The sequence below is a fragment of the Giraffa tippelskirchi genome, chromosome 6, assembly GCF_054371585.1.
Source record: "Giraffa tippelskirchi isolate mGirTip1 chromosome 6, T2T-mGirTip1v1.2.pri, whole genome shotgun sequence".
NCBI lineage: Eukaryota > Metazoa > Chordata > Mammalia > Artiodactyla > Giraffidae > Giraffa > Giraffa tippelskirchi.
Window position 1 is genome coordinate 128,313,921 of NC_137280.1, and position 26,071 is coordinate 128,339,991.

Sequence of the window (26,071 nt, forward strand, 5' to 3'; positions counted from 1 at the left end):
CATGGATAATAATCTTGTTTTTATGCACAAAGCTTAGTCTACTGATTCAGTGATTTCAGTAACAATCCATTCAGTGTAACAATCCATTATTCCTCTGGGTTGATAAAAGTCTTATGCTTCCTATTTCTTTGAAGGTTCTAGTGCCTCTCTCAAGTGAAGGGAGGAAAAATAATTTTCCTTTTATCTTTCTAGGTTCTTGGCTCAGAACCCTCTGTAATAAAAGATAGATTAACTTGAGGAAAACAAACAAAACTATAATAATATGTATGCCTTCTGTATACATGAGAGATACCCAGGTAAACTGAGTAACTCCTGAAATGGCCCAACCCATCATCTTTAATACCATCTTCAGCTAAAGATAAAAGAAGATAAGGGTGGGACGTGTGGGAAACCAATTAAAGGCAAAGCCTGGATATTCATTGGAAGGACTGATGCTGAAGCTGAAGTCCCAATACTTTGGCCACCTGATGCAAAGAGCCAACTCAATGAAAAAGACCCTGATTCTGGGAAGGATTGAAGGCAGGAGGAGAAGGGGGTGACAGAGGATGTGATGGTTGGATGGCATCACTGACTCAATAGAGATGAATTTCAGCAGACTCCAGGAAATAGTGAAGGACAGAGAAGCCTGGCATGCTGCAGTCCATGGGGTCGCAAAGAGTTGGACACAACTGAGCAACTGAATAGCAACAACAATCAGCCAAAGCGTAACATACAGTGGTAAGATTTTATGCAGAGTTAAGTCCTTGCTTTCTCCAATGATAAGAATTTCAAGAGATTTGATAATCCTCTTCCTGATAAAGAGAAAGAGACACCCTTATAAACAGAGATTTCCTTTATAAATGTAAATGTATCTTTGAAAATGTTAACTTCTGAGTTTTTAGAGCTTTTCCTATACCTGTTGTTTTTTGAAGATAATCAGCCTAAAATAATCATTTCACCAAACAGATATATTTGGGGAGGGGGGCAAATTCTGCTCCCCTTCCTAAGGATGTGGCTTCTCTGTCATAGCTAACGGGGGATAAAATCCTCTGTCTCCTCATTAGCCCAAGGATCTTCAGTAAATTTGCTGAGTTCTTTGTTTCCATGGCTATATTTAGAGCAGGAGCTGTAGAGTCAGTCTGACTGGGTCAAACCCTCACTCTATCACTTATTTTTTATTTGACATTGTGCACACAGTTCCTTAAACCCTGGATGTGTCATTTTCCTCATCTATAAAATGGGAATGATAACAGTATGTACCTTATGGAGTTGCTAAGAACGTTAAATGAAATTACAAATATAAAGTGCTTAGCAAAATACATGGCTTATGGTAAGCCCTCAATAAAATTAGCTTTTATTATTGTTATTGTTGTTACAGAAGTGAGAGATTATTATTATTTAGTTTTTACATTGAGAATTATAGCATAATAATCTCTCTTTCTTATCAAATTACAGATAGGTATTTTGAGGTTCTCTATTGAAAATTTATGCCTAAGGAAATGGCTTTCATGCTCTTCAAAAACACTTAAATGTCTGATTCTTATTTTAAAAGGCACAAAACCCACCATAAGAGTTTAAATAACTTGTTATTTTGAACATCCTTATTCTTTCTTTGTATCCCCAAGTTTTATCACAGAGCTGATACTTACCATAGTAATTTTTAGGTCTTTGTCAGGGACTTCTCTGGGGGCTCAATGGATAAGACTCTACTCTTCCAGTGCAGGGAGCCTGGGTTCGATCCTTGATTGGGGATTTAAGATCCCACATACTACAATTAAGCCCATGCACTGTAACTACTGAACCCACTTGCTCTAGAGCCTACACATCACAACCAGAGAGCCTGTGTGCCACAAGGAAGACCCAGTGCAGCTGAAATTAAAAACAAACAAACAGTCATTGTCAATGTATAGATTCTAGAAAAAGGAAAATGGCATAGATCTTGGCAATGACTCTGTTACAGGATTGACAGCATTAGACAACAAATGCTAGGTCCTCCTGCATGCCAGGCACTATTAGATGCTGAAGATACGTAAAACCCTGTCTCTGCACATGAAATGCTGATACTCTAGTGAAGACACAAATACAGATACAACTAATTACCAGATAATGAATAAATACTGTATCTGAGGCACAATTAAAATGCAGAGGGAGAAATCAATTCTGCCTTTAGGATGAAATCAAGGATAGCTCCAAAGAAGAGGGAATATTTGAGTTGGGGCTTTTGAGATGAACAGGATTTGGGTTGGTGGATGGGGCTCTGGAGTGGGGGAGAGAGCTATCCAGGCAGAAGGAACAGCAAGTGCAAAGTCATGAACCTTTGAAGGAAGTTATATGAAATTGGCAGGTAGTCTGGTATGTCTAGAATAAAGCACAGTAGAGATCATGTGATTAATTATACTTAGCTGAAAATCATGGGCATAGCTCTCTCATAGTGGTGTAGAGGTAATATAAAATATGAACAACTCATATTTCATGAAACAGAGCTAAAGATTATGAAAGACACCATCTTAGAGAAGCGTGCTTGTAAGATAGTACTATAGTAGGGAAATTTAGAAAAGCCATTAGATGAGTAGCTTGAAAAGCACATGACATTTTTGGTACGTGTGTGAGGAAGGAAGGGAAGATAAATACAGATGCTGTTAGCTACTGGAAGGCATCATGGGATAAGCAATGGTTTGGGAGGAAGGATATTTGTTCAGCTACTAAATGGGTGTTGACCTGGGAAAGTTGCTTAACCTTGTGGGGCTCAGTTTCCTCATTTGTAAGGTAAGGACTTTAGGAGATCTTAAAAGTCTCAAAATTTAAGGATTTATTTTATTGACAATGGCTATCTCACTGCTTAACTATGTTTTAATGGCTTGCCTGTTCCCCGCTGAAAAATGCCCCATGATTAGTAGGTCAGGTGGCTAGATATCAATGACTAGCCCTAGATAGATGGAAATACTGTTGAATCTCTGCTTTGATTTTCCACTTTCAGTGTTCCTTCTCATCAATCCAAGGTCCTTGGGTGTTTTGGGCCCCTGCCCCAGATATTTCTTCTGCTATGGAAGTCTGCCTGCTTGACTCTGTCAGTCGCATGCCTCTAATGGGTCTCAATTGGGGTGAACATAAAATACTAAAATAATGTCTAACCAAGTTGGTGTGGCTCTGGTTTCTCATCCTGTTAAGAATGGTCATTATTTAGATCCTACTCCACGAGGCTGCTTTCCTTGCTGTCATCATTGTGATGTGGCATGTTGACAGAGTACTAAATTTCAGTTGAGCAGATGGTGCCAGGATTTAGACTTAGGCTTATCGGATACAGATGGTCCAAACAGTGAACTTATCTGTTGGTTATTTTTATTTAGAGCAGGTTAAACATAAATGACTTCATAGAATTTTTCTTTTGTGATTTTTGTTTTACTAGCGATTACAAATGTTTTCTCTTATTCTTTATCCTTTTTTAGACAAAGTCTTTGATTTTGATTAATATATATTTTCCCTCAATGTTGACCCAGGTTGTCTCCCCTAATCCTGTTCTTTTTATTTCCTAGTTTTTCTGGAACAGGAGAAAACAAAACAACAACAACAAACAAGCCATGCTGTTAATTAGTCTGAAAGAGAAAGCTCTGTGGTTGTCAAGAGTTCTTAATCATGAACCCTCATCCCCCTCCACCCCCACTGACAGTTGTAAGTAGCAGAGAAGAACTTAGTATATAGGGTCTGGAGGAGCCCATGCTTGCTTTAGAGGTGAAAAACAAAACAGAGCATCAGAGAAACTGATTTATCTGAGGTCACATTGAAGTGTTTGAAAGTGTCAAGGCCATAAATGTGTCTTCAAATTCTTGTTTGGTGTTCTTTTCAGACACCAAAGTGCCTCCTGGAACCAGTCTGGTTGCTCAGCATCAGATACTGTTACTAGCAACTGGCATTTTTCCCACATGGGGAAATTGATACCATCACTATGGAGCACACATTCTCTGCCAACTTTTTGAAAAACCACAAGTTCTGCAAATGTTTTGTGGTTCTGATTCTGAAGGTGGAGACTGTGCAACCAGATGGCTATGGATTGAAAAAAGATGTTGCAAGGAAGGAGGCAGGAGCAATAATGTTGGTTAAGAGTATAGAGTAATGAGAGAAGTAGGTGGTAGGATGCTACAGCTGAGAAGGACTCAGGAAGGCAAATATTTCACGTGGATTTCCATGGTCTTCTTGAAAATTTTCAGGGGCTGACTTCTCAATGTCCCTCGGGAGTCTGTTTCAGTAATTCTCCACCCCAGAGTCAATGAGCTTCTCTTCTTTTCATTTAGGAGCTTTGGTTCCTTTTAGTTTGGTAACTTTAAGTCAGAGTTTGTCACTTCTGTCCTTTTCTTTGGAGAAAGTTAGACTTGCCTAAGGAGTGTGACATAGTCAGAATGGAAACTTGGGCAGGTGAACAGCTTTATTTGGAAAGTGGAACAATAAGCAGACTTCATTTCATGCTTCTTCACAATCATCTAGTCCTGTTGACTGATATCAGTGATAGGCTTTGCTCCTTTCTCAGGAGCACAGTGTTTTAATCTCCCAACAGCCCTGCTGTCTGCTGAGAAGAATTGGGTTATAAGATGTTAAGGTCTGGAAAAAGACGATATAATTTACATTCACCCAAAACAATTTATTTGTGCCCTTTTACTCATTCTTTCTCATCATTTTTTTATTTTATCCCCATTCATCTATTCCATAAGTGTTTATTGAGTGCCTTTTGGGGGGTGGTTAGGTACTAGGCATACAACTAGGGCAGGGCAAATGCTTGCCTGCAAGGAACTTATGGTCCAGAGGTAGATTCAGATAAGTAGGTAGACAATTGCAATCCTTCATGATAAGCACAATATTATGAAAGGAGCAAGCATGCAGGGCTGAGGAGGAGTACTCAGGGCAGAGAGAACCCATGGGGGACACTTGATAAATGCTTGTTGAATGAAACAAGAATTCTTAAATTGTGGCTTACTGATTGTGTAATTTTTGGCTGAGCCTCAGTTGCCTTATCTGCAAACTGGGGATGATAACACTTTCTAGAAGGCCTCTAAGAGTTTTTATGAGAATCAATTAAAACAATGCACTTAAAAGCACTTAAGAAACCATGATGCTGTATAAGGGAATTGTTAAAAGCAATGATGGTGCTCTTTCTGATCTCATGTTTAGTCATGGTATCCGAATGTGGAAGTTATTAAGAATTTCGGGTGAATTTCCTAAGAGAGAAGATTTCTGCCAAAGGAATGTGTCTCTGGAAGCCCCTGAGAGATTTTAAAGTGTCTTCTTTACAAGACAAAAACGCATGACAGACCCCAGAGACAGTAATGAAAAATCTAATTTAGTTTGTATTTAGAGTAAAGAGAATTCTGAAAGACATTTATTTCTTTTTAAAAGAGGTTTTAAGGATATGTTTACCTTTTCAAGTCCTATTTTGACAGTTCTCTAAATTCCCAGTGATTAAATCCATGTTGTTACCAGATTCCCCTGGAAACCTTTAAAAATAGCATAATCATGAACTACCATGCCTTTTTGAATTCTATTCAATATTGATGCTAAGGAAAATATATGAAGAAACAAGATGGTCTTTACTATCAAGGGTCTTATAGTCTAACTGGAATATGATTGCCACACATAGGATGATAGTAAATGATAATTCCATAATGCATAGATCATAAGTAAGACTGGAGGTTGAGAACTTATCAGAGGTTTATGAAGGCATTGAGATCACATTGGCACTTGGAGAATGGACAAGATTTGGATAAGGCTGAATGGAATAGGGAAATTATTAATCTTTCCAAGTGAAAAGAAAGGCTTAAACTTTGGAAATGAATAGGATAAATAGTGCCAGTTTCTGGGATTATTTTAGTTTCTTCCACTTATCAAATGCTTTCTATATGTTAGACATCAGCTCAGAACTTTAAGTTGGGGTCCTCGACCCCTGGAAACATGGACTGGTATCAGTCCACGGCGTCTTAGGAACCAGACCTCACAGCAGGAGGTAAGTAGCAGTGAGCTAGTGAAGCTTTATCTGCCGCTCCCCAATACTCATTACCACAGGAATCATCCTGCCCCATCCATGTCTTCCATAAAACCGGTCTTGGGTGCCAAAAACATTGGAGACCACTGCTTTATGTATAGTAACCTTCACAACAACCCTGTCAAGTTGGTACTATTTATACCTCATTATTACATGTGAGAAAATTGAGTTTCAGAGACATTAGGTAATGTGTCATTAGACTCATAGCTAATCAGTGGTAAAATGAAGTTTTAAACTAAGATATATCTGATCTTAAAGTCCATGTTATTAACCAACATATTATGCCATCTTCTGACTCTGTGCATCAGAATTATTCAAATGAATAATTCATATTTACCGAGGAACTAGTCAGTAGTTTTGAAACTTCCCAAGTATCTCTTGAGATTAAAATCTCTTTCCTTCATCACAGTGTATGATTTTTAAAACTTTTTTTAAACATCACAGTAGATGATTTTTTTTTGCTTTTTATTTTTAATAGTTACTTTTTAAATTTTTGAGATAATTTAAGTCTGAAAGAAAAGTTGAGAAATAATACAATACTCTGTCTCCCTCCATTCAGCCTCTCCTTATGTTAGCATTTTATACAACTTTAGAACATTTACCCAAACTAAGACATCAACCTTGGTGTAATACTATTAGCTAAAATACAGAACTTATTTGGATTTAACCATTCTTTCCCCCAAATATCCTTTTTCTTTCAGAGGATCCCATCCAGAGTCCTATGTTGCATTTAGTAGTCATGTCTCTATGGTATCTTCCAATCTGTGACAGTACCTTAGTCTTTCCTTAAGTTTTAGTACCTTGACACTTTTGAAGAGTATTGGTCGGTTACTTTGATTAATGCCTCTCAATGTCTGATGTTTGACAATAATTTGATTGAGATTACATATTATTGAGAAGGATTCCAGAGAGTTTATGTGTCCTTCTCAGCTGTTCATATCAAGGGATACTGCTGCTGCTTAGTCACTTCAGCCATGTCTGACTGTTTGCAACCCTATGGACTGCAGCCTGCCAGGCTCCTCTGTCCACGGGATGCTCTAGGCAAGAATACTAGAATGGGTTGCCATGCCCTCCTCCAGGGGGATCTTCCTAACCCAGGGATTGAACCTGGGTGTCCTGCATTGCAGGCAGATTCTTTACTGATGAGCCACCAGGGAAACCCATATCAAAAGGTACTTGATGACAATACATGAGTTAAAAAATGTCCCTCAATGCTACTAGATTGTTTAGGTTATTGAGGAGATAAAGGAAGAAATATATCTTTGAGGATCAAGATTGTAGGAAGAAATATCAATAACCTCAGATATGCAGATGACACCACCCTTATGGCAGAAAGTGAAGAGGAGCTAAAGAGCCTCTTGATGAAAGTGAAAGAGGAGAGTGAAAAAGCTGGCTTAAAACTCAGCATTCAAAAAACTAAGATCATGGCCTCTGGTCTCATCACTCATGGCAAATAGATGGGGAAACAATGGAAACAGTGACAGACTTTATTTTTTTGGGCTCCAAAATCACTGCAGATGGTGACTGCAGCCATGAAATTAAAAGATGCTTGCTCCTTGGAAGAAAAACTATGACCAACCTAGACAGCATATTAAAAAGCAAAGACATTATTTTGTCAACAATCTAGTCAAAGCTATGGTTTTTCCAGTAGTCATGTATGGATGTGCGAGTTGGACCATAAAGAAAGCTGAGCGCTGAAGAATGGATGCTTTTAAACTGTAGTGCTTTTAAACTGTAGTGTAGAAGGCTCTTGAGAGTCCCTTGGACTTCAAGGAGATCCAACCAGTCAATCCTAAAGGAAATGAGTCCTGAATATTCATTGGAAAGACTGATGATGAAGCTGAAACTCCAATACTTTGGCCACCTGATGCAAAGAACTGACTCATTGGAAAAGATCCTGATGCTAGGAATGATTGAAGGCAGGAGGAGAAGGGGATGACAGAGGCTGAGATAGTTGGATGGCATCACCGACTCGATGGACATGAGTTTGAGTAAACTCTGGGAGTTGGTGATGGACAGGGAGGCTTGGCATGCTGCAGTCCATGGGGTCACAAAGAGTCGGACATGACTGAGGGACTGAACTGAACTGACTGTTATCTCTGAGGAGAACAGCTGGGTTGGTGTGCACAAAGGTTGGCAGTAGGAGGTGATAAGCTCTCATTCTTGTATCTTACTCTTCACACTTTGAAACTACTACAGTGTAGAACGGGGCAGATTCTTCTCTCAAGTTATGTATGGTGCCTACGTCCTCTTTTTAACTCTGAAGTTCACTGTGAATGGTCTTAAACTTTTGTCTGAACCTAATTTCCTGCTTCGATAGCCTGGGGGTAGTCAGAGTAGAAAGAAGGGAACTAGATGAGTTAAAAACTTTCCAAATAATGAAATTCCTCTCTGACCTTACTCAAGCTCTCTAAATGCTCTTAAAGGGTGAGGTTGAAAACTCACTATATGATTTTCATTATGGTTGGCTTGGTGACTTTATATTGAAGGACTCATGTCTGAGAATAACAGGCTATTACAGCAAGATCACTCTTCTTACAAGGGACTTTGAATTATTATACATAATGTAGATTGGAAATTGCAATTAGATCAATTAAATACATAGTATTTTTTTATACTAATCCCTTCCTTAATTGCTAACTTTGGTGGGTATTTTAATTTTTTTCAAGGAGGCAGATGAGGCTCATGTGTGAATAAAAATGAAAGGATTGTGAATATAAAGAGTTTATTGCTAGTGTTCCCCTGCTGAATACAGTGATTTTCTGGTTACCTGATCTGAAATGAATCATAAGTCAGTGACATAAGAGAGTACAATACAATAATTCAGGGCACCATGTTTTGCCTACGAAGCATAAATATTTGAACATTTGCATTACTGTCTCTGAATGAGTGGATTAAGTAGCTATGAAATATTAACTCATGTTCTTTTGGGTATGATTGAAATATTACATTCAATCTTTACCCTCCCAGGGGGAAAAACACACAATCCCTGTGTTCTATGAAATGTGAAAGGAATCTCATTTCAGTGTCTTGCTTCATTTAACTGTGCGATGTCGATGATACAACCTGGTAACCATGTTGCAGTTGAGAATTTAAGGTTCCCATTCTGTTCTTTCGAGGAATAGTACAGGAGTACACCATACTTTAGGGGCTTCCCAGGTGGCGCTAGTGGTAAAGAATCTACCTGCCAATGCAGGAGACCTGAGAGACACAGGTTTGATACCTGGGTCGGGAAGATCCCCTGGAGAAGGGCATGGCAACCCACTCCAGTATTCTTGCCTGGAGAATCCCATGGACAGAGGAGTCTGGCGGGCTACAGTCCATAGGGTCGCAGAGAGTCAGACATGACTGAAAGTGATTTAGCACATATGCACAGCATACTTTACCCACTTTTTCTAAAAGTTGTTTGTAAGTTGAAATTTATAAATTCAGAAGCAGAGCTGGCAATCAAAAGAGCTTGTGGAGTTTTTTTTTTTTTTTTGGAAAGGTAGGTGGCTTTTGAAATATGGTAGACTTCTTCTGAGTATTAAGAGATATTAAAGCAAGATCCCTTACTTCAACTTCTAAAACCAGGAATTCCTTATTTATCTAGAGACCATGTACTGGTATTCTAGTTTATAGACAGGAGTTCATGGTACTATAAAAAATATACAGTTCTTAGCAGGTGTCTTTTGTAGAAAGTAATGAGCATTTAACCACAATACAATTTTATTATAATTATCATTATTATTATTGAATAAATACAAACCATAGGCAATTATATACTTCCCACATCTCAAAACATGCTTGCCAACTTCCCAACTAATAAGCCACTCTAGTCACATCTTTTTAATTTTACATGGATCTTAAATCTCACCAGACGTTATAGTAATTTTATATAGTCAATATTTGTTAATAAACCAATAGTGATAGTTGTTTAGTCATCACGTCCGACTCTGCAAGCCCATGAACTGTAGCCAGCCAGGGTCCTCTGTCTGTAGGATTCTCTGGGCAAGAACACTGGAGTGGTTAGCCATTCCCCTCTCCAGGGGACTGTCCTGACCCAGGGATCAAGCCTAGGTCTCCTGCACTGCAGGCAGATTCTTTACCAACTGAGCTACCAGGGAAGCCCTAATAAACCAATATTGATACATTATCATTAACTGAAGTTCATAATTTATTCAGATTCCTTTAGTTTTTACCTAATGTCTTTTTTCTGTTCTAGGATTCCATCCAAGATACCATGTTACGTATAGTTTTCTTATTTCCTGAGGTTCGTCTTGGCTGATGTTTTTGTAATGATTAGACTGGGGTTGTGGGTTTTTGGGAAGAAAACCACAGAGGTAAAATGCTATTTTTATTATGTCATATCACAGGTTCATACTATCTCGTTGACATCACTTTTATTGTCGACCTTAATCCTTTGAATTAGTGGTTGTCAAGTTTCTTTACTATAAGTTTACTCTCTCTCTCTTTTTTAAAATCTTTCCATGCTATACTCCTTGGAGAGAAGTCTTATGCCCACTCACACTTAAGGAGTGGAGTTATATTCCTCTTCAAGGGCACAGTATCTACTTAAATTATTTGGAATTCTTCTGCATGGGAGCTTTGTCTCTTTTTTCCCATTTATTTCTTTATTCAGTTATTTATTTATGTTGTGGACATTTACTTTATATTTTGAGTTATAATGCAATTTTGTATTAAAACTTCATTTTGTTACTCAAGTTGTTTTGGCTTTGGTCCTTTGGAACTCTTTCAGTGACTCCCATATTCCTTTGATATAAGTCCATCTTTGTCAGTATTTTGTTTTTGTGGGTTTTTTTTTTCTTTTTTTGGAGCACTTCATTATTTCTGTTACTATAAGATCTTCCAAGTTTATTTTGAATATTTCCTACCCTAGTCCTGGGATCAACCATTTACCTGAGGAGTCCTGGTTTCTTTTCTTGAATAATGGTATTAGAAATCAAAGTAAGGTTCCTGGTGAACTCATTGCTTCTGAAGTGACATTGCTTCTAGTTTCTCTTATCTGACATAGCAAGGGCATAAATGTATGTTTACTAATCATGTAAATGTGTGTATGTATTCAGTTTCTCAATCATGTCTGATTCTTTGCGACCCAACGGACCGTGGCCTGTCAGGCTCCTCTGTTAATGGAATTTTCCAGGCAAGAGTACTGGAGTGGGTTGCCATTTCCTCTTCCAGGGGATCTTCCCACCCCAGGGATGGAACACACATCTCCTGCTTCTCCTGCATTGCAGGCGGATTCTTACCACTGAGCCACACCAGGGAAGTGCAACCATGTATATATACATAGCTATATCTATTTACCTACTTACCTACCTACCTACCTATCTATCTATCTACCTACCTATTATACAGATAGTACAACTGTCTGCATCTGTATTAAGCTATGTAGGAGTTCTGGCTTCCTCCCCTTGTTTTTGTGTAAACACCCACCACCCCGCAACAGGGAGAAACTTGTTCCTGCTTTTTGCTCTCCATTTACCTAGTTGTTCAATTCCAATGTGCATGTATAGCAATTTCAGAGTTGGTAACCTGTATCCTGTGGGGCACAACTTTACCAACCAGAGGACAGTGCTTATGTACATTTTCTTTTGCATTTAGTTTTATGGACTCCATATATTTCCAGCATTACTTAGGTCAGCACCTTTTCCCTGCATCCTCTTCAGTGAGATTATTTCATACATTTGCAATATGATCAGATTGATTTGGTTCCCACCCCTTCTTTAATGCTTTTTTTTTCACATGTTTATTCTGGATATTTTCTTTTGACCTATGTTCTAGTTTACTAACTTGTTCTTCAACTGAATTTACTGTACTATTAAAAACCTTCATTGGGTTCTTAATTTTGATTATTATAATTTTCAATTACATGTTTTTCCATTGATTCTTTTTAATAGTTTCCAGTCCTCTGTCAAAATTCCTAATTGTGTCTATCAATTCTTTGAACATGTAGTCTGTATCTCATAACTTATTTGGATCTCACATGAGTTTATTTATATTGTCTGTTTTTATCTTCTTGGTTAGTGATTGTTTTTTCTTATTTCTTCTTCTTCCTGGTTGATTTTTTTTTTTAATTAATTGAATTCCTGCTTCATTTCAGTAGTATGCTGAATACTGGGAATTTCAGAGCAAATATGCATATTAATACAATCTTTGTCCCTGAAGCACTTACAACCTCGTAAGGGAGATACAAATTAATTAAAGAATCAAACCAATCAGTGTGAAGTCATAAGTGTGCTAGATACTTTCATGGAGAGGACTGTGTTCCTATAGGAATACATAATAAGAGGATAGAAGATTTGATCTCATCATAGAGGTTAGGGAAAACATCTTCAAGAAGTGACAGTTGCTATGAGACTTAAGTATAGGGGTTGGCAAGATACCTGGAGGAAATAAGAGTATCCCAGGCCAAAGGACTACCATCTGCAAAAGTTCTGAGGTGATAGGGAGAATCACATGTTCAAAGACCTTAAAGAAGTCCAGATGGTCTAGAAGGCAGAGGCAAGGAGGAAGTGGACCATCATATAGGGTTGAGAGACATGTGAAGTTCAGACCTTGCAGTGCTTTGTGGCAATGTTGAGGATTCTGGTCTTCATCCCAAGGACAGTGAGGGGGCCATTGAAGTGTTCAGACAAATGACATGATGATGAGGATGCTGTATCCCAGAGATCAAATGATGTTGGGCAGACAGATGGCCCTCATTAGGCTTCATGTCAGCTAGTTGGGGTTTCCCAGGTGGCACTAGTGGTAAAGAACTTGCCTGCCAAAACAGGAGACATAAAAGACACAAGTTCAGTTCCTGGGTCAGGAAGATCCCCTGGAGGAGGTCATGGACACCCACCCCTGTATTCTTGCCTGGAGAATCTCATGGACAGAGGAGACTGGTGGGCTACAGTCCATGGGGTCGCAAAGAGTCAGACACAACTGAAGCTACTTAGCATGCACACCTCTTTATTTGGTCTTATCAAAGATTTTGACCATGCAAATCAGATTAAGTTGCTCTCCTAATTAAAACTATCCAATGGCTTCTCACTGCCTTTAGACTAAAATCTAAGTTGCTTTTTTTAAACTGAATCTCCAAGACCCGTCCTATATGTGTTGCCTGACCAACCTACCTCATGATACACTCCTCTTCACTCATTATGTTCCTTCTGTAGGGGACTTATTTCTTTCTCTTGAATTTGCCAAAATTACTTCATTTTTAGGGACTTGCAGTTGCTGTTCTCTTTTTCTGGAGTTTTCTTCCCATTTTTTCTTTTATACTAGAGACTCTGTGATTTTTCCAATTGTCGACCATGTGTTATTGCCTCAAGAAGTTCTTTTGTAATCATTATCATTTTCTTCATAGTACTTCTCATCATCTGAAAGTATTCATGTATTTATTTACACATTCACTATTGTCATCCCACCCCCTACCCCACAAGGTATCTTATCTGATTAGTTTGTCACTATATTCCCAGCACCTAATACAACATCTGGCACATATTACGCACTCAAGTGAGAAGAAAAGGAGCAGGTAGGGAGAAAAAAACCAATTCTCTCTTTTAATCAAATAAAAAACGTTTATCACATATTATCTTCACAGTGTGGCTACAGTTTTCCCCCATTGATTAATATATATCATGTTATAGACCTTACAAATGGTAAAGTATTTCTTGTGGGTTTTTGTACTAAGAAATACAAATTCAATAAGTCAGGCCATATCTATTGTACCTATGAAAATAAGGCTCGTAGGGACCAGATAACTTCCTGGAGTTTGCTGTGCTTTAAGTGACAGTTTGACCTGACCTTGAATCCTTGTCTCTTGACTTTGAGTCTGCTGTTCTTCCCATGCTAGTTCTCTATGATACCATAGGGACTGATATTGTCACAAGAAGCAGAATATAACCGAATGGGTCAGATAAAATTAGAAGTGGTTTCAAATTTTGCTGACTTGAGTCTTTGCCCATTTTTAGAATCACACTCAGATTTATTAATATCTTCTGGTTCTGGTATGTTTAAATAACTTTCTTTAATTTACATACCTATTTCTTTGACTACTGGCAGTGTAACTGAGAATACACCCAATCTCACTTAAAACCTACTCCTTTAAAAATTTTAAACTAATTATACAGTCTCTGGGGCTTTAGAATCTCTGAGAAGACTAAATTAACAATGGGTTCCAATATGTTTACAAACTATAGTGCTTTTCACAGCATTCAGAGAAAGTGAGGGAGTTGTGAGCCATTTCCACCTGGGGATGCTTCCGGCACAGCCATCTTTCTACTAAACTGTACACTTTTGGAACTAAGGTTAGATTTACATCTAGGGGATGTTTCTGGCACAGCTGTACAGAAGAGGAGTGCATGGGCTCTTTCTGCAGTAGTCTACTGCCATGTCAGTCTAGCCATGACACCAGTGATGCACATTTAGCAGAGGCAGTGCTTCAAAGGGCAGGGAAAGTGCACTTCTCTCAGGGATTCTATATCACTGAAGTCACACAATTGACATTTTGCTCTGAAATTCTCTGCCTTTACTCCCTTGACTTTTTTACTTTGCCTCTAGTTTGCTTTTCTTACTTCATTGTAGTTGGAACTGTGTGTGTATTGGGGGGTGGGGCAGAGATACAAAGTCTTGCTTTAGTTCTAAGAAGTATACGGTTTAGTAGGAAGATATAGAGGGCCTCCCAGGTGGCTGGGTGGTGAAGAATCTGTCTGCCAATGTAGGAGACTCAGGAGATGTGGGTTTGATCCCTGGGTCAGGAAGATCCCCTGGAGAAGGAAATGGCAACCCACTCCAATATTCTTGCCTAAGAAATCTCATGGACAGAGGAGCCTGGCAGGCTACAGTCCATAGGGTCACAAAGAGTCAGATACAACTGAGTGACTGAGCATGCATGCAGGAAGGTAAAGAACTTAGTTTTAAACAAGTATAATGGAAATTAAAATTTGGGATAGATGTAGCCTAGAATGTATGGTTAAAAACTTGCTTCTTAGAGTCAGCCAGACTTGGAGTTCAGGTTTTTCTGTAACATCTTAGGAAAAAAAAAAACAACTTCTTGGCCAACCCAATACTTATAAGTTAAGTTGTTTTAGACAAAATACTTAGCCTTCCTAAGATTTGATTTTCTCATCTGGAAAATTGGGGTAACAATAACTATATGTGTCATTTCACACAATTTCATTCATGATACATTTATGTAAATGGACTAATACAGTTCTTGGCATGTAGTAACTGCAAGATAAATGTTAGCCTTTATCATTATTATATATCTGTATATAAATTTTAAATTGATTTCAATTCCTTCTGCTCTTAGTGCATGACTGCATTTTGCATTAAGGAAATACCATTAGTACAGTTGGAAAAGGGAAAAGTACAGGGTGTGTGGGGAAGTGGCCACTCTCAGTTTGTCCAGGTTCTGTGATCTGTATAGAAAAGTCTTGAAATATAAGTGATGAATCAATGAGGGTCACTTAAGGTGAAGCTTGAAGAGTTTTGAGTGACAAATCTATATTTAAATCAACGTGTATGGATAGGTAGTGAAGGACAGCATACTGTTTAAAAGGGAGTTATGGAGTCAAAGTACTCAGGTTCACCCCCAGCTCCACTGTTCACTGCTGCATGATGTTGGGCTAATTAATGTACAATTTCTATCTGCCTCAGTTTCCTCATGATTAACAATATTACTAATATCAAAGGCTTCTTGTGAACATGGTGAGATATTGCAAGCTCATTATTAGCTGGGAGCCTGGCAAAACACTCAATAAATGCATATGCAATTTACGTATACCAACATGTCATTGGCAGCTTATAGTGTGTGAACTATCAATATAGTGTAGGTAGTAAATCTATTTCTGAAAGTCGTGTGTATATTAGCTTTTGTAAGTTTAAAATTTTAAGGAAAAAGAAGTCTTTATTCAGAAAAATGTTGTCATTAATCTATTTTTAAAATGTAAGAGACCAGTGCCCACCCCACTTATCATCTTTCTAAATCCAAGTATCCATGTGCCAATTTATTTGGGTGGGCAAAGGCTGCATAAATATTTTCTAGTAAATAGCATTATGGAGAGAGCTACCAAAAGCCAAATCAGAGTCGATTTTTTTTCTTTTCTGTTTTCAGAAAATCTACAAGTATTTCAACCTGCTATTATTAATTTTCAGTGTGTCAGTTTTCCTTAGGTGCCAACATTGGACAGGTGGCCTAATGCCTTTCGTGAAAACTTAAAGTAGATGAATAATAAATAGGAATGTCACTTCCTTAGAAAAAGTAAAAGAGCCAAGAGTTTTCACCTTTGATTAGTACAGGCTAGGGTGACAGTTGACACCTGCAGTCTCACAGGTGAATTTTTTTCTCAGTGGGGTTCAACCAGATCACAAAGAATCATTCTACTGAGTTTCTTGGATTTCAGTGTGATTATGAGGCTCATGTCAGAAACTTTAATGGAACATTTTGCTGGAAAAAACATACAACTAGATCATGCTACATTAGGCAAGTTTCAGGGCAAAGGCTGAGTGTCAGAGAAGTTTCATCCATCTGGAACTGTCTCTAACTCAGTGATTACAGCATGGAGATTGCAGCCTAAGGCAGGTTCTTTTTTTTTTTTTTTCTCATCTCCTTCTATCTTGTTTTTCTCCTCCCCCTTGCTCTTCCTCTTTTCCATCCTCACTAGGAGTTGATATCGCTACTATTAGGAACTCACTTGGTCAATGACCACAAGGAACTCAGTAGGTAATTTCTATGACCTGTTGTTTAAAGCCAGACATATGCAGAGCTGTATCTAAGTCTCTTAATAGAGGAGAATTAATAGTATTGTAATTTAGATGTATCCATTTGGGAAGGGATCCCAGTTCCATCCAGGATATTGTATGCTTGAAGATTCATGGTCATCTTGCTGTGTCTCACACCAAACCCCCTTTCATAGTCATCTTTATCCCCAAGCCAGCATATTTTCTTCTCTTACCTTGCCACTTACAATTATTACATATTTACATACTATGTGATTATATATTACAGAAAGATATCCTATATATCACTTCTCTTCTAGTTATGGAATATTGAAAGTGGGTATCGGTAAACATTTTTTATTATGATAATCCTCAAATAGCTGTAAAAATAGCGAGAGTAGTGTAATGCACCCATTTCAGGGACTAGGATACTTCATGTGTTCGTGTGTCCTCATGAACACCAGAATTGTGACTGGCACAGAGCATGTACTTTATACAAGTTGCCTCATCAAGGTGATTGTATATTCATCAATTTTATTTCCTTTTTAAAAAATAGGGAAGAACTTTGTATAATTTCAATACTTGGAACCCTTCTTACCTTTTTGAGGTGTTCAGAAATAAACTTCTTGCCTCCATGTGGCTATAGAAAATAACAGAATCTTTTTTTTTTTTTAAGAGGATCATGTGGTCATATTTTTGTAGTTTTCTCAAGACCTTATAGTTGATTGGAGAGGAACTTATAACAGGCTTTCTCCTATCCTAAAAAAGTGTCCATTATTACAAGTTGAAATGGTGGCTCTTTGAAGGTACTTAACCTGAATAGATTAAATGCTTCTAAAAGAGAATAAAATATATGTCTACTGATACCAAATTAAATGCAAATGGAATCTGAAAGCATGTTTTATACTTAGACCTTTAAAAACAGTTGTTTCATATAAAAGTCTCTGTTTTTGTTTATCAGGGATTTAAAAAAGGATTGTTGTCAGATACGTTTTTACTAAATCACCATTGATCCCACCTGGGACTTTGGAAAGAAGCAGGCAGTTGATTGTGGGCATCTCTAGGGTAACAACCTGTTGTCTATGGATCTATGTATCTAAGGCCTGGATAGGTCTCTGGACAAAACCAATCTGGTTGGCAAATGCACACGCAAGCACTCACTACCTTATCTGGAAAGTGCTTTCCTTAAGATAAAGGGGGCAATCCATCCAGAACTCCTTCTTCCTTTTTGAAGCCTCTTGCTCCAACTAGTTTCTGATGTTGAAGGAAGAAACCAAATCACCTTTGTCTCTGGAAAAAATGTAGTTCCTGGAGCTCAGAGTGAGTTCATTTCTAGAAGCACTTCATCTTGCCTCAGACAATCGAGGGACATATAAAATTATCAACATTATCAAAGAGGACAGCCTTAATCAATTAAGTGCTCTCTTCAGCAACACATGCACTAACACTTGAACTATATAGAGAAGGTTAGCATGGCCCCTGCACAAGCATGACATGCAAATTTGTGAAGTGTTCCATATTTTTGGGGCTACCTGGTGGCTCAGATGGTAAAAAATCTGTTTGCAATATAGGAGACCCAGGTTTGATCCCTAGGTTGGGAAGACCCCTTGGAGAAGGGAATGGCCACCCACCACAGTATTCTTGCCTGCAGAATTTCATGGACAGAGAAGCCTAGCAGGCTACAGTCCATGGGGTCACAAAAAGTCAGATATAACTAAGTGACTAACTCTTTCACTTTTCAAACCAATCATAGAATGTTGAGCAAATAAAAACCTTTGAGAATGTCTGACTCTCTTACAAATGATAAAGTGGAGATTTGGAGAAATTAAGTGGTTTAACTGAAGTCATACAGATAATTACTGGCAGAAATATATTTCTAGAAGTAGGTTCCTGGCTCATTTATAATCACTCAGGGAGATAATAATACTGTATATGCCAGGCCTGTACTTCTTCCATCTTTTGCTTCCACAAATTGTACTGAGATGCTTTCAAACCCCCACTGGATAAAATAGGATTATGTCGCTATTGTCTGGGCTTGGATCCAGGCATATCAGATCTAGATGCCCCCTTTCTCAAACTGTATTCTTCACCGACCAAAAATTACCTGTGAGGACAGGTACAGCATCATATGAACAGAAGAAAAAAGTGCAGTGGTGATTCTTTGAAATGATACAAACATCATATTTTCCATTCTCTTCCTACTATTTGGAATCGAAAGACAAAGAAAGTCTTTGATTACTCTAAGTGCTGTAGTCTTAATCAAAACAGTTGACTTCTATGGACCTCTTTTATCTCATTAAAAAACAGTGATCAGGGAGATTGCAACGTATTGTGGTAAGAGACAGATTGTCAGATTATCTGTTGGAAGTAAATCTCTCTGGGGTTCTGCAAACAGAATCACCTGTAAGTTAGTTTTTAGGAACAGAATATAAATTTACATCCATAAGTTCATTATTACCTGTGTTGCGTTAGGAAGGACAGTATCAGGGAAGACAAGCAACTGTGATCTCCAAAAACTCCCCAAGGTACCTTTTACTAGTGATACTCTGTCTACCTGACTTCCCCTTGGGATAGACAAAAAGGAACACCTTCTTAGCAACACTGCAAAAGCAACAAGAAGTCCTAAGAGGTTTAGTGACCAAACTGGGAAGTTTTTGGTCTAAAGGAAAATCATAGTTTACTAGAATTTTAGGACTTTAATACTATTGCCTGTGAAGAATATGAGCCATCAGTTCAGTTCAGTCGCTCAGTCGTGTCCGACTCTTTGCGACCTGATGAACCACAGCACTCCAGGCCTCCCTGTCTATCACCAACTCCCGGAGCTTACTCAAACTCATATCCATAGAGTCGGTGATGCCATCCAACTGTCTCATCCTCTGTCATCCCCTTCGCCTCCTGCCTTCAATCTTTCCCAGCATCAGGGTCTTTTCCAGTAAGTCAGTTCTTCGCATCAGGTGGCCAAACTATTGGAGTTTTAGCTTCAGCATCAGTCCTTCCAATGAATATTCAGGACTGATTTCCTTTAGGATGGACTGGTTGGATCTCCTTGCAGTCCAAGGGACTCTCAAGAGTCTTCTCCAACACCGCAGATCAAAAGCATCAATTCTTTGGCGCTCAGCTTTCTTTATAGTCCAACTCTCACATCCATACATGACCACTGGAAAAACCATAGCCTTGACTAGATGGACCTTTGTTGGCAAAGTAATGTCTCTGCTTTTCAATATGCTGTCTAGGTTGGTCATAACTTTCCTTCCAAGGAGTAAACATTTTTTAATTTCATTGCTGCAGTCACCATCTACAGTGATTTTGGAGCCCAGAAAAATAAAGTCTGACACTGTTTCCCCTGTTTCCCCATCTATTTGCCATGAAGTGATGGGACTGGATGCCATGATCTTAGTTTTCTGAACGTTGAGCTTTAAGCCAACTTTTTCACTCTCCTCTTTCACTTTCATCAAGAGGCTCTTTAGTTCTTCACTTTCTGCCATAAGGGTGGTGTCATCTGCATATCTGAGGTTATTGATATTTCGCCCAGCAATTTTGACTCCAGCTTGTGCTTCCTCCAGCCCAGCATTTCTCATGATGTACTCTGCATATAAATTAAATAAACAGGGTGACAATATACAGCCTTGATGTACTCCTTTTCCTATTTGGAACCAGTCATCGATGGGATTATATACATTAGGTGAAACAGAAGCTCAGATAGTAAGTGTGATCAACATCATCCATATAGAACTTGAGAAAATGTTTATTGATAACTTAAAATCTCTAAGCTATTAACAATCTTTCTGAGTGGGGAATAGTGAAATATCAGAATATACAAGGTGAACACTATGGCAAAAATTTTTCCTTTTTTAAGCAATATGTGCATCATGCGAAATGCTGGGCTTGATGAAGCACAAGCTGGAATCAAGATGGCTGGGAGAAATATCAAGAACCTCAGATATGCAGATGACACCACCCTTTTGGCAGAAAGTGAAGAAGAACTAAAGAGCCTCTTGATGAAAGTGAAAGAGGAGAGTGAAAAAGTTGGCTTAAAGCTCAACATTCAGAAAACTGAGATCATGGCATCACTGAGATCGTCCCATCACTTCATGGAAAATAGATGAGAAAACAATGGAAACAGTGAGACTTTATTTTCTTGGGCTCCAAAATCACTGCAGATGGTGACTGCAGCCATGAAATTAAAAGATGCTTGCTCCTTGGAAGAAGCAAGCAATATGTAGACCATAGTCGCTAAGATTTTTTTAGATTATCTCATTATACTTTATATTTCAGATATATATATATCTGCATCCCTCCCAAATATTTTTTAGAGGACAGAGTTGTCTGCATTACTTACCCCAATGTCCCCCAAAGCGCAATATTGAAATACTGAATTCAAGGAATTGTTTTTATTCTAAAACACATCTGCCACCACCACCACAGTAGAGTAGCCTTGGTTTCAGATAATTGTAGGAGAAAGTTTTTATAAATGTTCATGAATTATAAAACTAATCATTTTTTATCTGCAAGGTAGGACCCGTTCAACTGAAGGCTCCCATGGTTAGTGAATCACTAAGACAAACTATTTGTTTCAAGTTTGCAAATCCTAAAATTGTTTCAAGAAACCATTTCCCTTTTATTCATCTCTTGGAGTAATTAGCAGAAGTTTAGGCATAGCTTCTTGTTAGACTCTTGGAGGTCAGATTATCATGGTGCAGTATTTGAAACCACCAACTTCACCTAGGATGCCCCAACATCATGTTATCAGCCCCAGAAAGCTGGAAGACCTAGATTGCTAGGAGCTATTTAGATCATCTGTAACCACATTTTCCCTTGGACTCTGTGTACATCTCTCTTAATTCATTGAGCTATACTCCAGTGTTTCAATTTCACCAACATTTATACTGTTTGAGACTATTTATCTTTTTATGTATCAAACATAGCATATTTGCTGTGTGTCAGAAGACTCAATCTTATTTCCTAGAAACAATAAAATATGTTAAATCAAGACACAGTGGCCAATGACATGGGAAGAACAGCTGTGTGAATACAGTGTTCTAAGTACCCTGGACCTTAATAAAGTACCTACATACTGTAGTTCCTGCCCTCAAAAAAACTTATAAATGAGTAGATAGGTGTTGTCATGGTTTGATCATAGGTATTTATCATGTTATTCAAGTGTTAGATGTATTTTTTAAATGACTAACTTGAATAACATGATAAATACCTATGATCAAACCATGACAACATTTAAATGTACCCTAAAAGTACATTTTATGGCAGAAAGTGAAGAAGAACTGAAAAGCCTCTTGATGAAAGTGAAAGAGGAGAGTGAAAAAGTTGGCTTAAAACTCAACATTCAGAAAACTAAGATCATGGCATCCGGTCCCATCACTTCATGGCAAATAGATGGGGAAACAGTGGCAGACTTTATTTTTTTGGCTCCAAAATCACTGCAGATGGTGATTGCAGCCATGAAGTTAAAAGACACTACTTCGAAGGAAAGTTATGACCAACCTAGACAGCATATTGAAAAGCAGAGACATTACTTTGTCAACAAATGTCTGTCTGGTCAAAGCTATGGTTTTCCCAGTAGTCATGTATGGATGTGAGAGTTGGACTATAAAGAAAGCTGAGTGCTGAAGAATTGATGCTTTTGAACTGTGGTGTTGGAGAAGACTCATGAGAGTCCCTTGGACTGCAAGGAGATCCAACCAGTCCATCCTAAAGGAAATCAGTCCTGAGTGTTCATTGGAAGGACTGGTTTTGAAGCTGAAACTCCAATACTTTGGCCACCTGATGCGAAGAGCTGACTCATTGGAAAAGACCCTGATGCTGAGAAAGATTGAAGGCAGTAGGAGAAGGGGATGACAGAGGATGAAATGGCTGGATGGCATCACCGACTCAATGGACATGAGTTTGAGTAAACTCTGGGAATTGGTGATGGACAGGGAGGCCTGGAATGCTGCAGTCCATGGGGTCACAAAGAGTCGGACACGACTGGGCAACTGAAATGAACTGAACTCAAAAGTGCATTTGTGAACAGAGGCTAACAGCCCTTGTGCTCAAGAACCTTTCATTCAGCTGGGAGCTTACAAAATCTAGTGTGTTTAAAAGTATAACCAATGTATGCTGTGATTGAAATATTAGAGATAATGCATGATTGTATACAGTTGCCATAAAATTAAAATAGATCTTAAGTGCATTTGCACAAGTTCATAGGGGAAAGAAATCACAATTATTACAAGTCCTTATGTCCTTCAATCACTGACATACACTTTTCTTTTGGCTGTGCCATCCTGCATGCAGGATCTTAGTTCCCCAACCAGGCATCGAACCCATGACCCTGAAGTTGAAACATGGACTCTTATCCACTGTACTGCCAGGGAAGTCCCCTGACACAATTAAGTCCCCTTTACTTCAAAATGAGGGAAATAAGGAACTACTCCTATTTCTTGGGTACTTACTATTTTCCAACTTTCTATTACCATACTATACTTTTTTACACTTGATCTCATTTCCTCTGTACAACTCTATGAGTTTAATGCTATTTTATCCATTTTAGAGATGAAGGAGTAGAAGCAAGATTAGTCACTTACCTACAGAGAGAGATGACTCTAAGTAAGCAGGGAAACTGGACTCAAATCCAAGGCCGTCTCAAAGTTCCACTCTTTACCACCCCACACTTCTAACTGAAAACTTTTGGTGAGCTGTAGCAGGTTCTATGTATATCCTTTTGAGAACAGTCAATGGGTTAGCAGGTTAGACATAAACATAGATGCTGCCTGATCAATCTCAAATTGAGATGATCTTCTAAACTAATGGTATGCCATTTCCTTTCCTATAGTCACTGCAGGATTTTGATGCTGTTTCTAAATGTAGGGGATTCTGAGACAATTTACAGAACCAGTATTTGGAGGCAAAAATTCACCCATTTGCAGGCTGCTCTATATACCCCAAACCTGGCTGTTGGCATTGTACTCAGTTAAGTGACTCAAAAATGGGTGTTTTAATGTCTTTGAATTCATCCTTTAAAGATTTCCTTCCTTTACAGAGAGAGAAAGTATGTTTTCTTACCATGTATGTTATAACATGCTTTGTACTCAGTGGCTGCTCTTTGATGTTGTCTGAGTAGATGATGGTGATGACACCCTGAGTTCCTTTCTTTCAGGTCAAGATGATCAGGCTCTTTGCCAACCAAACAGGACAAATAGGTGTCCTACCAAAAGCTAGAGAAAAACCTGCAGTCATTACTTATTTTGAAATAACATTTGCTTATAATATCTTACTCTTTGGGCTTTCCTGGTGGCTCAGTGGTAAAGAATCTGCCTGTCAATGCAGGAGACATACGTTTGATCCCTGGCTCAGGAAATTTCCCTGGAGAAGGAAATGACAAACCACTCCAGTATTCTTGCCTAGGATATCCCATGGACAGAGAAACCTGGTGGGCTACAGTCCATGGGGTCACAAAGAGTCGGACATGACTGAGCAACTAAACAGCATCGTATTGTTTGTTTAGGATACCTTGACCACAGGAATTTAGTGTTTCAACCATTTTCTATCATGTCAACATATTCAATACTGTCTTGTTAAGGTGATGAATCTTAAGGTGGAGCAGGAGTTTACAATTCAGTCCCTGGGGACTTTGCACTCCATCTTTCCAGTCCATATGTAAGTGATTGGCATCTATTCAGAAAATAGTTCAAAGGCTAAGTAAACTTTGGTACACAAGGGGAAATATGAGCACCCAGTGACCAGGGAGTAGATTTGGCTTCATTCCATATACATAGTTCATGTATCAGGAGATAAGAAATCCTGAGTGCTAAGGTTGGATAGGGGCAACCCCTGTGGCTCCATGTACAATATTCACACAACTGGAATCATAGATATGGTCCAGGATGCACTAGTGATCAGCTAGAGTGTGCTCTTGGATAGCGTGCAGGGTTTGACCTGGAAAAATCTCATCTGTGCATTGCCTCTGAGCATTTAGAAGGGTAAGTTTAAAGAAAATCTCAGAGATATGACATATAGAGAAGGAACACCATTATCTGTAGCCTTATGAGGGAACAGTTTTCCCAGGACAAGTACCTGGATCCATTAAAAGGAGCAAGAAATTCAGTCCTGTTCCAGGGAGGCAAGGTATAGAAGGCAGATAAGCCCTTCCTATGCCTGAGAGCAAGTAATACAGTTGCTTAGTGCCTACCTCCCACACGAAGAAAACAAAGCTGTGAGATCAAGAAAAATGTAAGAAAGCTATATACTTACATGGGCACAACACAAGTATATATTTGGTGTGGCATGTTGAAAAAGTGGTTGCCTTTTTTTTTTTAAGGCTTAGCTTTTGCCATGACAGTTTCACAATTAAAGCTTTACCTTTGAGTCTGTATTTACCTTGCTGAAAGAGATCATTATCCTCAGAAAATGTTCTATCCTATTGGTATTATTTCTTAAGTAACTATTAATACCATTTTTATGAACGGATATAATTAACTCAGAGACTGACAAATTTCTTTGAAATTCTCTTTTCTATTTCCTAAGCATACTCTCATCTCTGACTGTACCTTGTAAACATCTGTCAGGAATTGATGAAATGACCTCATTTGGGTCCCAATCAGCTCAGCCACAAAGACTGTCACACTTAAGACCTGATATCACTTATGTAGGGTAAAAATGAACAAACTAAAGAAAGCATTGTGAAGGGAAAACCTCCCAGGCAAATCTGCCCCCATCCAAAGATTCCCTTTACACAAAGCTGGGATTTTAGGAGAGAAATGTTGAAGGAAAATAATTATTAGAATAATAACTTATACGTGTGATTAAAACACTTGATGTCTTGAAAGCAGGGGGTTTTCTTAGAAGAAGATTAACTTGAAAAATGAATGTGCCAGAGGCTCCCTTTAAGTGTCCTCAAGCCTGCCTTCTCCCTCTCTGCTTCTGTGAAAGGGTCAAATTTGACCCAACATATTACCTTATCCTTTGTACCTCTCTGCAGAAATTCTTTCATCCAGAGGTTTCAAAGTGTTTTACAAATGTAAATTAACAAACCTCATCACTTCTCTCTATAGAGATGGTTCATTTTAAGTAACACAGAAACTTACCTAAATGACTTACTCAAGGTCACCTGAGAAGTCCTTCATGTAATCTGAAAATGGATATTCAAAGTGTAAAAAATACCTCCCAGCCTCGCCACAGAAACAGACGCATTGCATCCCTTAGCAAGTACCATTGAAAGGATGAATAACCTTCTTCTTTAATCTTTACAGGGAGGCTTCCTCTAGTCAGCCTTTTCTCAGCCTCACGAAGAAGCCACATACCTGGAAACGCAGACTTTAGCTCTCTTCTTTCCTAGCTCACTCAAAGCTGAGCGAGGACAGA

At 38.5% G+C, this 26,071-nt stretch overlaps 1 protein-coding gene and 1 non-coding gene across 3 annotated transcripts in view; both read left to right on the forward strand.

The window, feature by feature from the left end:
- The window catches only part of KCTD16 (potassium channel tetramerization domain containing 16), a 333,749-nt gene that overhangs the window by 63,567 nt on the left and 244,111 nt on the right, over positions 1–26,071 (forward strand). The window lies entirely within an intron of this gene.
- Positions 18,132–18,238, forward strand: LOC145511772 (U6 spliceosomal RNA). The gene has a single exon (XR_014058153.1). It is a non-coding gene; the product is annotated as a U6 spliceosomal RNA (small nuclear RNA).